Raw genomic sequence first — 14,447 nt, forward strand, 5'->3', positions numbered from 1 at the left:
GGGGGGGGGGGGGGGGGCGGTAAGAAAGTCTTTGACAATGCAATAGAAAACACAACTTTCTGCAAGACATGTTTTCGAGTGTTGACTCCTCAATTTTGTTGTGTTTTAATGCTTTGCCTGTAAAATGTACTAAAGCACGGCTACGGAAGGTGACTGTGGAGAGTTAGTGGATAGAAACAGTAAAAATAATATTTTGCTGAATAAAACTTTAGGTTACTTTTTGTTTACTATTTGAGTAGAGCTCTCTGATATACTTTATGCTGCAGGAAAAAAAAAAAAAATCTGATTCCATGGATTTAAAAAGTATACGGAGCATACGGTAGTTTGAAGTAACTTACAGCTCTCCAGGTTTCTTCACAAAACTGTATTAAGGTATAATCACCATAAGCCTCCTGTTAGGATCTGGATACTAGATTTGTATGAGTACACTGGGATCTAATCTTGTTTGTGCCAAGGATACAGCAGCAGCCTTTTCTGACAGGCAGAATGAAGCACGCACACCAGAGATACCTGTCCCAGTCCGACCACTGCTGGAGGGGGGAGCTCAGAGCGCTGCGGGTCACAGCACCGCTGTTCTGGTGCCAGCTCCAGGTGGTGCTGGTACTCAGGCACCTGGCAGCACGAGGCTGGAGACCAGCGCAGATGGCTGAGGAATTTGGCCTGGCTCTAATCTCTGGCAAACCCTAGACAACTCTAGCCACCCCACGGATGGGGTGCTAGGAGCAAACCAAGGACTGGGGCTGTGGTATGCATTGTGCAGCATCTCCTCGCTCTGCTCCCCTCGCTCAGCTCCCCTCCATCTCCCAGAAAGGCCTCTGCACCATGAGTTGGGGCAGAACATAAGTGTGACACCACAGGGCACCTTCCAGGAAAAGAAACAGGAGTCGGGCTAAATACCAGTGTCAGCTGCAGCAGCAAGTGGTTTATTGGAGAGGGAAGGCTCAGGAATCTGTTATCTTTCAGAACTGTTTCTCCAAGCAAATACTGGGTGGTCAAGGCTTTGCATGTTTAGGCAACACATTCACTTAGGAAGGGAGTGAAGGGGAATAACTAGTCTTAAAACATCCCACAGGGTCACTTAAAGAACACACATCTAAAAAGTTACAGGCTCTTTGGAAATCAATTAGCCACCCATTAGCTGCCTTCTCCAGAAGTCCTTCGAAGCAGCCACACCACCAGCTTTTGAAACTGACTTCTAACACAGGTTGTAACCTACAAGATGTGCCACACTGTACTTGGATTGAATTCTAAAGTTAATTAAATCCTAGCAAAGTCTGATATTTAATGCAAGCACGTTTTGCTGGTCACAAAGGCATCACATGTGGTACTAATATCACCAATGAAGTAAACCCACTATTTTTTTACCTAAGAAATTGGTTGATTGCATACATCATTAAAAACTGCCTGTTTTAGGGAAACAGTAAATGAATTACCTATTATGCCTCAATTTGGTGAGTCTATTTTTTTTTTTTTTAGAGGCTTACACACTACATCAGGTATACTTTTTCCAGGTTGAATGATCTGTTTATTCAACTTAGAACATTTTGCTGTTGATACAAATAACACTACAAGCATGGAAACACATTTCACACCCCTGACCTTCCAATTCTGCACCTACTGCCTACCAGCTGTACATCCACAGCATCTGTTTTATTGAACGAACCTTAAAGTCACAACATCCTGAAAAGTGCACTGGCTTTGAAGAAAATAAATGAAAATGAAGAATCTGAAATGGAACAGAAAATACTGCTCTCCCAGAAGCCTCTAACTAACAGAACAAATTAGATGGCTTATTTAGATGATATATTAAGAAAAACATAACGTCATGCAAAAGACTTAGGACCATTACACAGACAAAAATAAGTTTCATTAACACAGAAACAGAATCTGAGAGTTGCATAGAAAGAGAGAGGAAATCCTCCTTATGTTCTGCTTAAAGGCACAGCAGGTAAGCAATTAACCTAATGAATTTAACCTTAATTTACATGTGTCCATGTCCCAAAAAAGAACAAGGGAAAATAAAACTACAATAAAATGAACGCTGAGTCAATGAAATTTGACTGACGGCCACATAAAAAGGTTGAAATGTACTTTAATGCCAAGCTGTTACTGTCTGAGTACCACATCAGAGGTGGTGACAGTAATAGCCTATTTTGTTTCATAAAGAGTGAAGAAAGCTGTGACAAATTCTTAGCCATTTACTGGGGGGAGGGGGGATGGGGGGGGGGGGGAAGGCCTGCATCATAGCCTCTTACGTTGCTGTACGGAAGCTATTAAAATGAAAACAGTGCCTCTAACCAGCTAAAAGGCATGGATATGCACTTGTGTACACAACTGAATAAGGGATTACATCATTACCACTGACATTAAAGCCACTAATCAGAACAAATGCTGCTCTGAAATAGCATTATTCTGAATATTTTTAAAAAGCATTACAAAAGTGAGGGGCTTTGTACTGCAGGTTCTTTCTAGCCTTTTTTTTTTTTTTGTATTGCCAGCTAAATGTACCTTGAATGCTACTTTAGATAATGATACCTTTTTAATTATCATGCCATCTATTTGCTTTAATACCTTCAGTGTGGTTCTAATTTAATGAGATGATTAAGAAACGTGAACAGGCTTTCATTGATAGGAAAAAAACAAACAAACAAACAAAAAAACTCAGATATCTCAAGTTAGGATTGCAGTTTCTGACACTGGCCTATTTCTAACTATGCTTGACACAGGTTGGTCACAAACCAGATTGGTGTGGTTATCCCACTTGGTGCTGTCAGCTCAGGCAGCATTTTTACTTTTCCCTGGTTCCTGTGTAATCCCTGAAGGTGTCCAGCATCTCCCCACCTTTATAAATATGATACACATTCCATTTCATTTAACCTGCAAATGCCTTTTGGTGTCTGGACATGTGGATGAGGGTAAATTATATTCCTAAGTATGAAATGAGATAAAGACTCATTTTTTTAAATTTTAAATTTTGCATATAGATTCTGCTTGCTAGAAATTTAACTAGTAAATTGTTCCAGTTACTTGGTGCATATGCAGGAAGAAGGGCAGAGGATTAGTAAATAGACATAGAATCGTGTGAAAATAATGCATACATGACTCACAAATTGCGAAGGGAAATTATTTTGGCTCAAGGAAAGACAACAGATGGTTGGGAAAAAAACATAAAACAGTAACTATCAATGGGAGGAACATGTAACGAAAACAAAAGAAAAGACAGAATGGGATGAGTAACTTTGTTTGAATTGGATGACCATTAATATCCATGAACAAACTGTGTAAAGTTCTTGCAGTGATTGTTCTTAGTTAAGAATTCTTTTCTATGTTTTAATATGCAACTTTTTTCCTGCCTAGTGACATTTGAGTTTTAAATAGAAAGTAAATGGTAAGTGATAGAAAATGGAACTGCCATATGTGCTTGCTCTGACAAAAAAAATATGATTGAAACATTATTTTTTTTTCTTTTCCAGCAAACACATATGTTCTGCCTTACTTTCTGAGATTGAATTATGAATTTCTTTATGTGGGTGTCAGACCATCTGCCAAACAATGAAGTTTCCCTAACTCTCAATTATACACATAACAGTTAAGACATTAACTGTTTTTATAGGTATGATGGGATTTTTTGATCAGATTTTAATCAAAACCTAATAGTGTATGACTGTAACTGTGAAGACTTCGGTAAACATAGTACTTTACAATAGCTTGCAACTTTGTGCTGGAAGAGGTAGAAATTTGGAGAGGATTATGCTAGACTTGTGGTGCTAGTATACAACCCAGCATTAGTTAATCTTGTTTTCTGTTAAAAATAAGAGGGTATGCTCTTTATTTAAGTGGAGCTCCATAGACCCATTAAGGTAGGGTAACCCGTCTATGAGGACAGCATATGGCATGGAGTTTACTCATCCTCATTAAGTTCCTAAAATGATAATACAGTGGAAATTCATATGGTTAAAAACCTTTGTCTTAATTATCCAAACTGAATTCAATTTCAAATTTAGATGAATTATCAAACCTGATAAAAACGACAATGGATTTCTAACTGTGTTCTCTGAGACGTCAAGTTTTTCTTCTGCTATTAGTGAAACAAGTATATCTGCTTTAAAAACGTTAGGAAGATTTTCTGCACTCTGTTTTCAATATAAGACCATAAAGTTACCACTTAAATCAATTTCAGTTTTCATTTTGAAATCAAGGCCTTTTAAAAGAAATGCTTTGATTAACTCTGCTGCTGCATAAAGCTATCGTGCAACACAAATTACTCCTGCATGCAGCTGTCAGGAGTACACCGACACTTCTGGGAAACTTCCGAAGTACGTCCCCTAAAGCTCAGCATGTTCTGCAAGCCAGGACCACCTTATGATTTTGGGGAAAATGGTGATTCTTAAGAAAACGTCACCACTGTGGTGGCGGGATATACTGCAGAAAGGCATGGTATACCACAGAAAGCTTTTGGACCCAAAAGGCAGACATTTACCCTTGCCAAATGCAAAGCTGGAGCACTCAGAATTGGTTTGCAGCTCCTGAGAGGTTTATGTACTTGCCTTCATGTTATCAGAAGGCACGACAACTAACTTTTTCCCCCACATATACATATTTTGTAGATCAGATTGTCATTTATGCATTACTATTTCTGATTAGACTGGGGGTTAGAATTCTTCTATTTTTGACAATATTAAACTTCACTGGATTCATCCCAGCTATCTAAAAAAATCACAGAGGGAGAAAATAGCTGAGCTAGACACACCATCGTGTTACCATAGAAACAAGCAACTCTGTCTGGCCTTCTCATTCCTCTCATTTTGTACACAAAATCCCCAAACTTTGAAAATGTTTCTTAGTACTAAAGTGTCACAGAGTAGAAGGAAACTTCATTTGTGTCTGGACTGACAGATATTGGACTTAACCCCATTTTAGGCTAGGCAGTGCAAGGTGACAGTGAAAGATAAAAAGAGAGATTGGGATTTGTGGAAAAAAAATGTCTAGATCTTTAGAAATAAAAAGTAAAGACACACATGCTCTAGTGGCACTATAGAAATAAAAAGTTGCCATGAAAAAATCAAAATATATACTTTACAGAACATTTATTTTGGAGGAGGGGAAGAAGCAACAAAAATTTTTGCATCATGTGCTATTCCTAGTATGTATGGCATCAAACTACTTAAAATATTTAACTACTGGGTGCAAATAGTGTATCCGTGCTAGGGAACAATTACAGCTGTAAAGCACAGAGCTACCCAAACTTTTTTTTTTTTTTTTTTAATGGCTGTATCTCTTTTTAGTAGTACTTTATCTAAGTAGTGCTTACTCAGTAGTAAGTATGACAGCATCCCTAAAAAGCTCTGCAGGAATTTATTGTTACCACCACAGATTATAATCAACTGGATTTTTTTTTTAAGTCTAAAATGAGAAATATTGATTATTACAATAAAGTGAAGACATAAATCTGAAAAAGATACTTATTTTAATTGACACATTTGGATTTATTCTGGAGATAATTTATTTTTCTTCTCAGAAATTGCATCTTTCTGCCTCTATTATATTTTCTATTAAAACTTTTAATTTGAAGAAGCTAGATTCTAAGGAAATAGGTTGGATTCAGAACAATTCTATGGCTCTAGCTTTAGGACTTCAGGATTTTTTTTCCCACTCATAATTAATGGCAGAAAAATGTCACATTGTAGAATGACTAAAGAATAAGTGTTTCATCATCTACATCAGGCTGTGATATATAAACTGAAGTCTTTTTGCAAGAGTAATTTTGGCCATGATACAGTGTGCAAATGCTGGTTCGTGTATGCTGCTTTCTTCCACCCCTTGCTGTTTCACCAAAAGGTCTCACTTTTACTGTTGTGAATTGTTCTGCATTCCAAAAGGCCTCCAGCTGAAAATGTTTCCCCCACCAGTGTGAGCTCTGCATTCTGAATTTGTTCTCACATTCTTTTTCCAGCTTCCACTGTGTCTTTCCTAAACTCTTGTTCATCCATTTATGCTTTCTATGGCATCTCAAAGAAGGTTAGTTTCAGAAGAAATAATGAGCTACCACACAGTAACAAGTGACCACGGGAATACTGAGATCTTTACACATTCATTCAACTTGGTCAGATGTAAATGAGTTTTTCAACTCATTGATTATCAAGTCGTTTTTCTGAAACGTGGCAATACAAGACCTTTGCAGTTAAGTAACTATTATAGCATTTTAAATGTAAGTAAAACACTGTATTTTCCTCTAGCTTGGCATGGAAATTTCAATCCAAATACTTAATGTACAGTGAAATTAAACCAACAGCAAATAAGGTATTGTAATAAGTATCATGCAGGGTGAACTCTAATTGATACATAACATTTCCCATATTTTACACTCACTAAAAAATGAAACCATTGGTCAAATTCACTCAGACAACAAAGTGCCTGAGTGTGCTATGTTCCTGTGTTCAGGCAAACCCTGAAATAACTTGATACTATTCTGTGCCAGCACTGAATCGTCATGGCTGTAACGACAGACTGTGCAACACCCCACAGGAACACAGAGGGACAATTCTCTGTGGTGTTTTACTCAAGGTCAGGCGTGCACTTTGCAGTGCCTCACTTACCCTGCGGTGCTTCACCTCCCGGAGCAGGGTCGGAGGGCAGACCTCAGCTCCTTCCCATCAGGTGGAGCTGCAGCTTCCCCCCAGTGCTTCAGCTGGGGCAGGCAGCTGTGCTCCGGCCGGCTGGAGCCTGACCGCCCCAGGCAACCTCCCCTCCCCTTCTTGCCTCGCCTCTCCCTCTCCTCTCCTTCTCCCTCTCCTCTGCTCTGCACTGCACTAGATGATTACAAGACTATGCTGTGAGGTTTAAATCTCAGGAGTTACCCTGAGATGTTTCAAAAACACTAAAGGTATAGTTTCATTTCATAAGGAATCTTCTAGCTGAATGCACAGGCACTGGAATGGCTGCAAAATTCAAAACTGCATCTTCTCTATTGAGGTTGATTAAAGAAAATTAATAGGTACTTTTCAATGAATTTTAGCGTGCATGCTATGAGGAGTTTGGTGTGGTACTTGTGAATAGTTCTACCAACCCTTAATAAGACGTTCCAGAAAGACTAATTCACCAAATTAATTTACAGACATCCTTGTCAGCTCTTTAGTCTGTAGGGCTCTGGGCATTTCATTATTTTTTATCTAAACCCTCTCTGTTATCAGAGCTGAAAGGTGCATTGATTTGAGTCTTCCTGTCTCAATGATGATTAACACAGATTTAGTAGAGAACAGCATTTGACACTGACATTGGGATTCAGAGTTAGGCGCTGCAAAATGTCTGGCTCCAGAGGAGAAGGGGAGGAGAGGATTTCTGGCAGGGTTTGGTGAACAGGCACATTCACGCCAAGACAGGTGGTGGCAGCAAGGCAATGAGGCATGCAGCGCATCGCCTGTGTGGCAGAGCATCCCCACGATAAAGGCTGTGCACACAGGGGGGCTTTGATTTCATAATGGCACTACTGAATTGGACAGATTTTGGTCATGCGGATTTCCTCAATGCTTCAACAAATCATCTCTGTCTATGTCAGTCACTTACCTTTTGTCCCTACAGAAAGTGGAGCATTTCCTAAGAGAGCCAAAGCATTTCTGTAGGGAGGCCACATCCTACAGGTGCAGCTGTAGCACACAGGCGTACACGAGGCGCTTCCATTCTGTGCCAGGATCACTGCGTGCTAGCCAGGGGCTGACTGGCCCTAATGGCTGCACGGGAGCACTTCCACTGCTGCTCAGCTCAGGACAGCACAGCCCCAGCACAGCCCCAGCCAGCCGTGACGCCACCACACACGCCTTCTGCACGGCCCGACCCTACCCGAAATGCCACCAAAGGGACACGGCTGGTGTAAAGCCTGCGTGGTTTCAATGCTTGTTATAACTAACTGCTGAGAGTCAAGTTAAAATATGATGAGAGAGAATAAAGATGTTGATACTAGCTTGGTTTTACCAAAATCGGAGGTAACAAGCAAGCAGGGAGAAAACAGATTTTTTTTTTTTTCTCTACAGTAAGATGCCTGGTCAAGGCCATCTTACTGTAGAGAAAAGTAGGTAGCACAGCAAGGTAATGATTTTAAATACGCCCTATAAATATTTTTTAATATAGAACTTATCAAGGGCAAAATACTATCTTTAAGTCATGGAATTGGACTACTTATATTTTATCTAAATATACAGTTTAGAACAAAATAGATAATTCACATATATGGATAGGCAAATTAATTTCTCATGTTCTCCAAACACATAGGCATAAACATCAGTTACATAAGTTATTTTAAAAAGATTACTTCTGAAATATTTTAATAAAACCTTAAGAATATTCCTCAAATAATGTATTTATTTGGTAGGAAAACACTTGCCTATTTGAAATCTTCATACTGCATTTATTATGAATGGAATGCAAATTTACTTAATTTACCTATTTCCAGCACAGAGAAACTAAACAAGTAATGCAAAATCAGTATCAACTAGAGCTAAGCAAATTATTTGCACTATCATTTATTTTAAAATATATTTTTGGGTGAACATAAACATTTTTTCCTGAATTGAATTCAGTAAAAAAGGAAACCAATTTAAGTGTTTTCTTTTCCAAAATCTACTGAATTCACTCATTCTATTTCATGTACTGTGAAGGTGTTTTTTTTTTTTTTTTAAAAAAAAAAAAGGAAATGGATCAACATATTTTCGTTGGCCAGGAATAGTATCTCTTCCAAGGCGGCCAGGGAAATGAAAATGCTATTGTCATTTGCATAACTGCCATAAAATAAAGACAGAGCGATTTCTAATTAATGGGAACGTGCCACTGAGCTGTACTTATTCCACACATCCCCTTCCCCATCTCTCAAAGCTGGTTAACTCATTCTTTACCAAACATTTTCAACATGAATCTCTTTCTCAGAGACTCTTCTGCCTCCCCTTCCTTTTTTTGAGGGGCAAATCCTAGTGATTGCTTTCTTTCTCTGGCTAATAAATACTTTTATATTCCATGTAAAGTTGAGCAGAGTCTGATATGTGATAGTAAGGGGCTCTCACTGTGTAGGTCACTTTGACTTTTACATTCAGAGACAGGCATTGCCATTCAGATCTCATCAGGAGGAGCAGAGAATTAAATGTAGACCTTCCATGTACTAGGAGAATCTTCCCTATATTGAGGAATAGTCTTTATTTCAATGGCCATATGGATGTGTGGCAACAAATAGTATGCTTGAAGATTTCTGTCAGATCAGGCCCTTGCTGATAAAATAGGCAGGGGAACAACTGAATTATGGAAGTTAATTTGGTTTGGTTGCCATCTGTTGCCTATCAGAGGTCCTCTCACCCTTGCGAAAATGTAGTCAGCTCTGGGAACTCTCAAAGTTGGTAGCATTTTGATGCATTTAGTAATGTCACTAATAGCTACTTAGGTATGTAAACACTTCAGAAACCTTCAGCTGAAGATGAAAGCTGAAATTTGGGGAATTGGGTGTTTACAGCAAATGGTTGCTTAAATGCTTTCCAATGTCCTTTTGTAAATTAGCCTCTATCTGTGACCCATGCAAAACTTGCAGTGTCTGAGAAGTCAAAAGAGAGGCTCAGCGACACGTAACGTTTACAAGGCTGGAGTCTTTCACCTCTCTGCCATCTGATGGAACTGATTAGATAATATTGGTAACAGTAATGTTGTCACAAACTGTTATTAAAGCTGCTTTCACTGCTGAAGCTGTCTTAAAACTATGCAACTGTATACACAGCCTTGGGCTGTTATCTTTAGTTTTACACAACGATATTTATCAGTGAGACGAGACAACATTAAGGGTGTGTGGATTGTAAAGAGTAGGATATCAGACACAATAAATTGAGATCTTCAACAATGAAGAGTAAGATGAAGAGAGAGTTATTTCATTATACTTCAGAAGATAGTAAAGAGTTCCATTTCTGACTGAAGTGGTTCTCCATTTAACAGTACATAAGTAATCATCCAATGACCTAAATATTGAGGCTACCTTGAGGAACAGTTTTGGGGGCACAAAAACAATAGGTTACAGCCAAAAGAAGAGAAAAGAAGAGGAAAAAAAGAAAGAAGAAAGAAAGGGAGAGGAGGGGAGGGGGGAGGAGGCATTGAATTCCCAAGTGCTGTGATGAGGACTCAGAAAGTACAGCAAATTCACTGCAGGATCAAAACATACAATAAACGTTTCATTTTTTACTCAAATTGTGGCAGAAGAATTCTGGGAGGAAGTAAAAATTGAAATAATTTTCACCTAGAACAAAGGGAGGAATAGGTAAAAGAATGTGTCTGCATTGTTTTCTCCGGAGAGTGAGAACAACCCAAACATATATAGGATCAGAGCCCTTTTGCATTTCCCATCACCTTTCTATAGGATATTATTTGATTTATTTCTGGAAGAGTTTGCTTTATTGCCCAGCTTAGTCATTTTATCTGCCTCGATGCTGAAAAATATACTTGGTGTATCCTGTGATTCTGTGATTTGGTCTTATCTTCTGATGTTTCTCTGTGCAAGCCAGGAAGAACAGCCCTAACCTCTTCCTAGTCAGAGGAAAGATACCAAGGATATGCGAAACTTGGAATGGAAGGGGATTGATGGAGGATATGCGAAACTTGGAATGGAAGGGGATTTGTAGAGGATGAAAAGGATTCTAACTTATAAATCGTTGGGAGTAAATTGTTCTATCCATCTGAATTGCAAAGGGATAGGCCTCCTTTTCTGCCTAGCTTCACTTTCAAATGCTTACTGAAGTGTTTTCAGGTAATCTCCAAATACATAGGGAAGAGCTGCTTAAATGGAAAAGAAATAGCATGAGGTCTGCAAACAGTCAGGAGGAAGAAGAAAACCACAGGACCATGACCGTTCACTCAAACATTACAGAGAGCTGAAATGGAAACAGGAGAGATAGAAGGAAGGAGGAGATGATTTTTTAGACTTCAGATAGTTCCAGATTATAATCAAGAAAAATACTTACCACCTCAACATACTTTGGTTATAACTAACAATGGACAGAGGAGGTAAAAAGTTTGGAAAAAAGTGTTGCTTTTGCATAGAAAAAAAATTAAGACAGGAGGATGAAAAGTAACATCGATTAATATTTCGGGAAAGCCGAACTTTTAATATAAGCTAATCTCATATCTTGAATTTTTGCATTAAAATATTTTTACATTTAAATGTTTACGGGTTGATCTATTAAGCCTAAAATAATTAAACTAGAAAAATTGATTTGAAAACACGTGATGTTCGCAATAATAATTACAAGCATACTGACAAGCATTACAAGACCTCTCTCCCAACACATTCTTTCTCCTAACGGGGGTTCCAAGACTGAAAGGGGCAGGAAAGAAATGGAAATAGGCAGTTCATTTGTGCAGGGAAGTGAGGTTTCTTGCCATTTTTTTAGTCTGCAATGTTTTTGGACAGAAAGCTAAAACCCTTTTCTTCAATCGTTATTTTTCATTTTTTCAAGTCAATAATGCCTTTTCATGGATCAGGAACAGCCAGAATTAACATATAAAAATACTTGGAAAGATGGAGTATCTAAAGCATGAATAGTAATTTATATGGTACTGAGCATTTAGTAATGGAATATATAACATACTGGAAAATAATGTCCATCCCATGTCTGATCCATGTTTGTATTAGGAACACTGCCTTGCCTAGAAGGGAATTCCAGGCAAGAATTTTAAGGGCATTAGCTCCTGTGGAGTGTGATGCATACTGTCTTTGAAAGTCTTGTGCTCTGTATCACCAAATTCTGCTGTCATGGCTTGCTTATTTTGCAGTTGCCAGATATGCAGATTTGGAAACCAGTTGTACCATCTGCATTTGCTGTATTTTATCTTTCACGTTGCCAAAGGCCAATGATTTGAAGCTGAGTATGAAAGTAAAATTTGATCCTGCCTGAAACACAGCTGAGAGAAAGGCAGCAGTGAGCCGTGCTCTTGTTTATACAAGTAAGATAAGAAAACCTACTTCCATTTGACAGCATATTGTATACTGATACCATAACACTCAAGGAAGAGTGCATTCCCTGCAAGTACTTTAAAGTCAGAATTTCAGACACACGACTTGAAAATACAAACACATGCAACAGAAAGCTGGTTTATTGCTTGGTATGGCACTCCTTCCCGTGCTCCTGATGTTACTCTCTCCATCAGGCAGCCTTAACACTAGCTCACAAAGACTACCCAAAATTGCCTCCTGCATGCATCAATTTAGCAGAGTTTTTTTGCATGTTGGTGCCCCAGGTAAGAAACTGGATGGAGAGTAATGAAGATGAATGACAGGCTGCAAAACAGATAAAAAAAGCGTGACAAAGAGCAAGTACATATAGGAACTGAGGAGGGGAAGGATAAGAGACAGTGAAGTACTAAGCTTATGGTGGGATGTAGTTCCCATAGCATGCTATCTTACTGAGGGATGACAGGACGTTAAAATGTATTAGCCTTAACAGTAATTAACAGAGAGCATTCGAGAAAATGACTCAGTATCATTGTATCCTTCCCTGCTTAGTGCTGGCAACTTTTCTCAGCACCTGGTGTAATTTCTTCTATCCAAACTCAGACCTCTCCCTGGGGAGGCAGTCTACCCCCTCAATCTGCATGCAGAAGTCTATTTCCTTCCTCCTAAGCAGAAGAAAAGCTCCTGGTAGTATTTCCCTTCTTAACTCTGGTGTCAAGAACCAAAGGCTTTCAGCATGACTGTCAGGTTTAGACGCAGACTTACACACTTCTTGGCCTCAGTCTAATGAGAGCTTGAAACATAACTTAATGAGGTACCACTGGCCCCGAGGAGCTGTATCCTCACTGACCAGCACTGACAGAGGAGAAGAAAAGCTGTTTAACTCCACGAAGCATCCATGAGAGGTGCCTCGCCAAGACCCCCCTCTCACACATTTTTACAGGTGACTGGAGTGGAAGCAGAAGGGCTCACCAACCGCGCCAGATCTGGGTAAGAATGAGCAGTTGCCTTTGTACAGGCTCTGTCTCCCTTGCTGTTTTGGAAAGAAGGGAGGGGAGCCAGCAGCCCCAGGGGCATGCTGAATCAAGAGGAAAACTCAAGTGTGAGCAGGCTGAATTTGCCAACTTTTGGTACTTGAGGCCTATGTGAATTGGCTCAATAGTGTTATGCATTTTGTAATTGTTGTAAAATACATTCAGAAAGGTTTTTAGGTTTTGCTTATTGTGACACATTGTAGCACCTCTTTGACACCAGTATCACACTATATTATACATTAGATATGTAACTCATGATTATGCAAAAGAAGGTTATTCATGACTTTTAGTCAATTGTTGATTAGTAAGATGGCTGTGTTATGCATAATAATAGACCAAATGTTTCTCCTGAGCAGTCATTATCCAATACTTGCATAACTCTAATCTAAATTCCAAGAAGGACGATCCATAAAGGGAAATTAACGCTAGAAGTTAATGGCAGTTGAAAAGTTTTTCTCCCTTTGCTGCTTAGATGTTATTTTTAAATGGAATAGAAAAGAAGAACATCACGGCACAATATGAGAAATATCTATATATGTATTGAACAGTATCTGTAAAGTGAGTATTTGTCACGGGAATGTTTGTACAACATTTGAAACCACAGATACCAAGATTTATTCCTTTTGATGTTACTAAAAGGTAAGAATTAGCAAATAGAAAATGTAAGTGACTGGAAGGACATCTGGAGGATGTTTCAAAAGCATTTACATCCACGTTTGTGAAAGAATATGCCTAGAAACATGGCAAATAGTACCAAGTCCCTTGGGGTTCATTATATGAATATCCTTTTAAAAGAAAATACTAAAATTTCAGGAGACTAACGCCATAAATAAGGAATGCTATTACTGTCAATTTGATTGACCAACTGTTGACACCAGTCAAAAACAGCCTAGCCCACAATTCCTGTGCAGAACCTACAGCTATGTCTCACAGTTAAAACATCCTCAAGTGATTGAACATCCATCTCATGTGCAGATAAGTTGCTCCAAACATTGGTCACACTGGCCTTTCCCCATACCTTCAGTGAGAATTTCCTTGTCACAAATTACCTTAGCTTCCATGCTATGAGAGGTAACATAGGTTTTCTTTGCTAGATTAACGAACCATCAGATACCAGAAATCTTTTCACCTGTGATCACCTCATAACCTTTTTTTTTTTTTTTTTAATAAACCAAATAGCTTAAGTCCTAAGCTGCTTAAGAGTTTCTAAGCCTCTTATGGTAGGGAATGTTTTCTAAAAACTGCTCTCTTCTGGTAGCTTTTTTCTGACTAACCTCCAAATTTTCACATACTTTATGAAGTACAGACAACAAAACCAGACACAGTATTTGTCTACCTGCTTCTATTATGTTTTTTACAGAGGAAACAGGACTACCTGGTCCTTACAGTCTTGCAGTAGAATAATTGCCCTGCTTCTCCACGGACTTAATTTGACTCTCATCTAA

General features: G+C 38.8%; 1 protein-coding gene and 1 long non-coding RNA gene across 4 annotated transcripts in view; one reads left to right on the forward strand and one right to left on the reverse strand.

The window, feature by feature from the left end:
• SPON1 (spondin 1) overlaps positions 1-14,447 on the reverse strand; it is a 223,804-nt gene that overhangs the window by 13,664 nt on the left and 195,693 nt on the right. The window lies entirely within an intron of this gene.
• Positions 1-14,447, forward strand: part of LOC118168300 — a 54,576-nt gene that overhangs the window by 12,974 nt on the left and 27,155 nt on the right. The window lies entirely within an intron of this gene.

Source organism: Oxyura jamaicensis, chromosome 5 (assembly GCF_011077185.1).
Source record: "Oxyura jamaicensis isolate SHBP4307 breed ruddy duck chromosome 5, BPBGC_Ojam_1.0, whole genome shotgun sequence".
Taxonomy (NCBI): domain Eukaryota; kingdom Metazoa; phylum Chordata; class Aves; order Anseriformes; family Anatidae; genus Oxyura; species Oxyura jamaicensis.